The sequence below is a fragment of the Nasonia vitripennis genome, chromosome 4 (genome assembly GCF_009193385.2).
Source record: "Nasonia vitripennis strain AsymCx chromosome 4, Nvit_psr_1.1, whole genome shotgun sequence".
Classification (NCBI taxonomy): Eukaryota; Metazoa; Arthropoda; class Insecta; order Hymenoptera; family Pteromalidae; genus Nasonia; species Nasonia vitripennis.
In genome coordinates, this window is record NC_045760.1 from 2261168 (window position 1) to 2266504 (window position 5337).

At 48.8% G+C, this 5337-nt stretch overlaps 1 non-coding gene across 1 annotated transcript; it reads right to left on the reverse strand.

Moving 5' to 3' along the window:
* Window positions 1-5037: 5037 nt before the first annotated feature.
* On the reverse strand, window positions 5038-5114 carry Mir124 (microRNA mir-124). The gene has a single exon (NR_039032.1). It is a non-coding gene; the product is annotated as a microRNA mir-124 (primary transcript).
* Between the last annotated feature and the right edge of the window lie 223 nt (window positions 5115-5337).

Consider the following 5337-nt stretch of genomic DNA (forward strand, 5'->3'; position numbering starts at 1 on the left):
GAAGCCTCGACGTTCGAAATTTGATTCCGCCGTTGTTCGGGTGTTCCATCATCCACTTGGCTGACGCGCCCGTCATATTTCAAAGTCCCGAGAATTTTCATCCTCCGCGCGCATCGATCGCGGAATAGCTTTACATATTTCATGTAATTTCACGAGCCGAGCGCAGTGTAAAACTTGTTGCGCGCCGCGATCGTCTGTACAACGAAAAAAGACTTGAACTGCACGTTTGCCATCGAATTCAATCGCGAGAGAGAGAGAGAGAGAGAGAGAGTTAAACTCGCTCTAAATCACTCGTTATCGCCGCCGCGAAAGGCCCTTACTTGTGCTGAAAAACAGTCTAACGGAAGAATAGTCTCTTTCTCCGCTTTCTCCGAATAGAGAGAAAAGAGCGAGTACTGCAGAGGAGAGAAAAAAAAAAAAAATAAAAGGAAAGCCGTAGCGCGGAAAGAAAGGGCGGCGGTGGCGGATATGGTACGTACGTACTCGTGCGCGCCGCGGCGGAGAGGAAAAGAAAGAGAAGGAAAAATCTCGGGAGAGCCGCGCGTTCGTTTCCTATATACTCTCGCGAACGAGGAGAAAAAGAAAAGTGTAAACAGCGCGAGGAAAATCTCATCTGTTCCCTTAACAGAATTCGGAGTATCTGGAACGACGACGTGGAGAGCGAAGCGCACATTCGCCCGCGGCGTACATATGCGTGCGGCTCTGCGGAGGTGCAAACAGAGCGCGTATACTATATATACGTATATATGTATATGGAAAGGGGGAGAGCAGCGACGACGGCGGCAGCGCCGGGAGAGTGGGTGGTGGCTATATGGCGGCACCCTGTCTACCCGGACCGCTCGCTCTCTCGCCGGAGGCTCGTTGCCTAGCGACCTCGTATTGATCTCGGCAGCTGTATCTCGGCTTTTCCCCTTTCCCACGTGACTCGCTCTCTCTCTCTCTCTCTCTCTCTCTCTCTCGCTCGCTCGCTCGCAGCATCCGAGCTTTAAACTCGAGCTACGCCGCCCGCTCTATATCTTACTTCTTCTTAATTTCCTTTATCTTTCCACTGCACTTTTTCCTTCTTCCGACGCTCCCTTCGTTTTTTCTCTCTTTTCTTTACCCTCGCACGCGTCTCTCTCGCAGCAGTGGTTCTATTTCGTACACGGGGTTTCGTCAAATTTTTCATTTCTCTCCGTGTACTGCGCGTTTTACTCTCGGTTCGATCGAATGCGGAGTATTATCGCGATTTCACCTGGCGCAAAAGCCGCGTTATTATCGTACTTCGCTTGTAATTTTCTCATCGATGCCACGGCGGAATTGAATATTTTTTGCATGCGAATATACAGTTTCGCGAAGAAAATATCTCTCGCTTCGATTGCTCGCTTTATCTTCGCTTTTTTTTTTTCGTCCAGCGAAACTCTGTCTCTATATTTCGCGCCGAGTGTGTTTCGTCAAATTTTTCATTTGTTCGGCTCTCTCCAGCGCAGGGCCTATTCGCTTTTATTTTGTCTCCTCTTCGTTTTATTCCCGGCAGCTCTGCTCCCTTTATTTTTCCCGGGCTTTTTACATGGAAAACGCCGAGACGCGCGTTTGCCCGTAAAAAACATGTACACGTATACATACAGAGAGCGATGGGGGAGAGATATTTGCCGGTGGAAATTCGAGTGAGCTTTCAATGGTTATTTTTCGTTTCCGCGCAAACTTTTCAAAGCGACTGCTGGCGTCGCTGCTCATCAGGCGCCCGAGGAAACGCGGTTGTGCCGATAATTTGCGTAATTCGCGACGCGAGACCTTTTCAAGAGCCTCCTTTTTTTCGTTCCTCTTTGCGCAGGTCTGCGTCGTGTGTGACGGCTGAAAAAAAAAAGCTCGTGCACTGCTCGCCTTACGTCCTTTTGATAGTCCGCGTCTAATTAATGGGACGCCGCGCGTGTGCGGCGAATTTTCCTTCTCGAGGACGCCGAGGTCCGGTGAATTGGAGGGAAGAAGCGTCTCTTTTTACGGCTCTGGCTTTCTTTCTTTCTGCGAATAATTGGATTGCCTTTTCTCGGCGCGCGTGTTTCGCCTCTTTTTAGCTGTTCTTTCGTTAGAATCAATGAGTTCTAATGTAAAACCGTATAGTTCCGGAGAAATTTTATAAAGTCACTTTGCAGCGGAGGAGGAGACAAATGGGATTTCTGAGGACGCGCGTGGAATACGAGCGACGCAGCTTAATGGTTTCTGGGATCCACTTATCCACTGTTCCATGCTTAGTGTTCCAGAGTTAAAGAAAAAAGAATGTAAAATTCGAAAAAAGGACTTGTTCCTCTCCAATTGACCATTGCGTGCTCTCGTTTATTACTCTGCGCGTAAAATGCAAAAGCAGCGACCTCGTTAGCCTCGAGTATTTCCAGTCGAATGCACTCTATCGAGTACATCTTTTATTCAGCGACAGATAGGAGAGATGCTTATCTCTCGCTTTTATTTTACATACGTCTCATCGAACTGGGACTATACCACTTGCAACGCCGCATCTCTCAGGACCCCCGTCGCGCTCATTATCCACCACCGAAGCATCGCGATCGCACAAAGTCGGGCAATTTGTGTCGGCGGCAGCATACGTAATCGCGAAAGGCTGACTCTCTGTACACGCGCTAAAGGCCGTCTTTAACAGGGCGTGTCGCGGAGCTTGAATGAAAGTTCGCACGGCGCGGCCTCTGATCTGCACGCGCGCGCGCCCCTTGACAAAGTGACCTTCATCTTCAATTTCTTTGTCGACGGCGGTCCTGTGTATATACCCCTCTTGAACACTGCGCAGAGAGTGTGTACGGGGAACGCCGAGGCCGAAAAGACGCAAGCGCGCGACTTTTGCGCTGACGCGGATCCCTTTGAGCTCCGCACGATGAAACGAAAACTGAGTGCTAATTTGCGGACCCGCAGGGGGGAGAAGGGAAGATCCGCGCAGCCTCGCTGAAATATTCACGGCTTTGGAAAATTAGCCGCGTTGACGTTTCGAGTCTTGGAAGTATATATGTAGCGCGCGGAGTTTAGCTCCTCGCGTCCATTTACGTATTACATATTCACAGAGAGATGCCGGGGACTCGGAACGCTTTTTTTCAACGATCGGCCCGAGAGGGCGGATCGGGGATGACGCGGAAAAAGGAATATAGCGGTCGGTCCTGAATAATGGAGCAGCAAGCGGCGAGTTGCTGAAACGATGGAGATTGCTTCTCCCCCATCAGCACGCGCGCGTTAGCTCTATATCTCGGAGCTTGATTTTAGCGTCGACTGACTGCAGATTCAGCGTTATTTTTCGAGTCGAGCAAATAAAAATTGATCAAACGACTTTAACGACCCGGGACGGAGAAAAGCTCGAGACGATCGTCGTCGGCGCTAATTAATAGCGGCACACAGGCGCGCGCGGCCCAGATTTCCCGCGATAAATTCCGTGCGGCTAAGGGTCTTTAGTCGATAAATATCGCGCACGTGCCTCCTACAGATATATCTCTCTTTCTCGCTTCGACGTCTCGAGGCCATTATAAGCGTCTGTGAGACGCGTAAGCGCGGACTGTATTGGAAAAATCTATACGCCTCGAGGCTTCGTTATACTCATCGGAAACGCGAAATGCTTTTCCTCCGAAGAATCCCTCGACTAATTCAAGACAACGGCTTTGAGAGAGGAGAAAAGCGAGGCATCTTATTAAAAAGCGCATCGAACTTGAAAGAGGAGCAGCGCGTCTATAGCGAGTTAAAAGAAGCTCGCATTTACGCGAAACGCGCGACGGCGCAGTAATACAGCCGCGGAGAAAAAACGCAGTCGTCGCCGCCGCGAGAGATAAAGAAAAGAATGAAATAAAAGGAAACTCCGTACACGGCTGCAGCGGAGAAAAGAAGACAAGACGCGCGAGACGAGTAGTAGCGGCAGAAGTAGTCGGAGTGGAGAGAAGAAGAAGGAACAGTGGTTGAGCATCGGGCTTGAATAATGTAGGAGGGCGTAGCACGCGCCGGTCCATGTGTATATAGCTCGCTCGCTCGGTGCGCTCCCCCGCGACTCGCAGATAGATAGAGAGAGAGAGAGAGAGAGAGAGGGTTGCCAGGCAACGAACGTCCACCCTTAAACCCTCCGACCTCTGCGCCCACCCCCCCCTTCTCCTCTCGTTCGCTCTCGCCGGCTCTGTTTTCAGAGCTCGGTCGATACAAGCTCCGTTTTACGCGGATTCCCGGGGATTCCCCGATTTTCGAGCAACGCCGGCTTTGAATCTATACGTATTATTCGATGCCGGCCGGCAACCTAGCCGATGACGGCTAATTTTTAGTCGTTATGGGGGAGAAGCTTGTGATTCTGGAAATCCGATGCTGGTTTCGTGCTGTGCGACGATGCCGATGCTGGTCTGGAACGTGCCGAGTTGGGATGGGACCTTGTCGGCTGATGCGGTGCTCCGGCTGCGCGGGGTATGCTTTTTTCATTTGAAATATGCTTTTCTGGAGTATTGGACTCGGAATGTGCAAAATAATCTAGTGAAATTTTTAGTAGCTCAACAAAGTTCTTACTTCTATACCGAGGCTTTTACTTTTGCAATAGATGATCTCGAAGCGTTTAACGAATCGACATCACTTTCAGCATGTATGTACAGCATGCGTGAAATTAACTCGCAGCACTATAATATCTACGTTATATAAGGTATGATTTATGTACAGGGTTGCTGGATCAATCGGAGTCTGAAGTACATATAGGGTGTATAAAAGAGCAGGTTATATATAACATACTGTTTTTTCAATAAGCAATTTTATTTACAAACTACATAAGTCTCATGATTAATTACGAAGAGAAAAATTGTGGTCCAAGGGTGTGGAGTTATCGAGTATACGTGCAGGTTTAGCAAAACTTGATAGTAGTAGTATAACTTAATTATAGTCTCCAAGACAACTAACCTTTCGCCACTCGTCTTTATAACAATCTAAAATTATCACACTAGTGGACAGTGTTCGAAGGTATAAAACAATTCTTACGAAACTAGTCGCTCCCCATCGAAGTAATAGTAGTAGTTGCAGCAGATAGGACATACGTTGTACTTGGTCCGCTCTTGGCATTCACCGCGTGCCTTATGAATTTTTAAAACTTGGCACATGGAAGCCCGCAGTGAACGCAAGGAGCATAGACTCACATCCCCAACATCTCTTCCGACTCGTTATTTCACTCTTCAACTGCTGCCGTTGCTGCAAATCCAATCGAGATTATCGCGGCCCTCGCATCTTGAGGAGAGATCCACTTTCTTCCTTCGGCTTCTTGCGCTTCTTAAATTACTGAAATAACTCCCAAGTACTCTCTCCTCGGCCACGAATCAAGATGCAGAGAGATAAGGCGAACTAAATTACGTT